Source organism: Paramormyrops kingsleyae, chromosome 9 (assembly GCF_048594095.1).
Source record: "Paramormyrops kingsleyae isolate MSU_618 chromosome 9, PKINGS_0.4, whole genome shotgun sequence".
NCBI classification, from domain to species: Eukaryota; Metazoa; Chordata; class Actinopteri; order Osteoglossiformes; family Mormyridae; genus Paramormyrops; species Paramormyrops kingsleyae.
This window is the reverse complement of record NC_132805.1, coordinates 26,215,753-26,216,187: the sequence shown is the minus strand read 5'-3', so window position 1 is coordinate 26,216,187 and position 435 is coordinate 26,215,753.

Sequence of the window (435 nt, the reverse complement as noted above, 5' to 3'; positions counted from 1 at the left end):
GCTGCTCTCATTTGGTGTTATAAATATCTGCTGTTGGTTTTGAATGCAACGTGAACAAACACTGGCAGCGAATTTGTTGCCCGTCCTGATGCCTCTGAGTGACAATAATTAAGTCAGTTTTCGTCTTTAATTACTTTGAACGGCTTAGCTGTGTGTTTGTGGACCCGGTGGTCATCTTGTTTGAGTTGCTGCTTTATCAGACAGCACATAGCTTTATGGGGACTGCCCTGAGAGGGGGGCGGGGGGGGTAGGCGCTTAATGGAAACAGGAAAGCGGAACTTGGATCCGGAACTGGAGATCCCCCCCCCCCCCCCCCAAACGCCTGGGGGAGCGATGTAGTGGACAGGACGTGAGTCACTGTGACCCAGGCTGGGGCAGTTTATGTTTTGGGGGGGGCGAGAGTGCCATTAAAAAGCTGGCTAAGCAGCTCTAAGC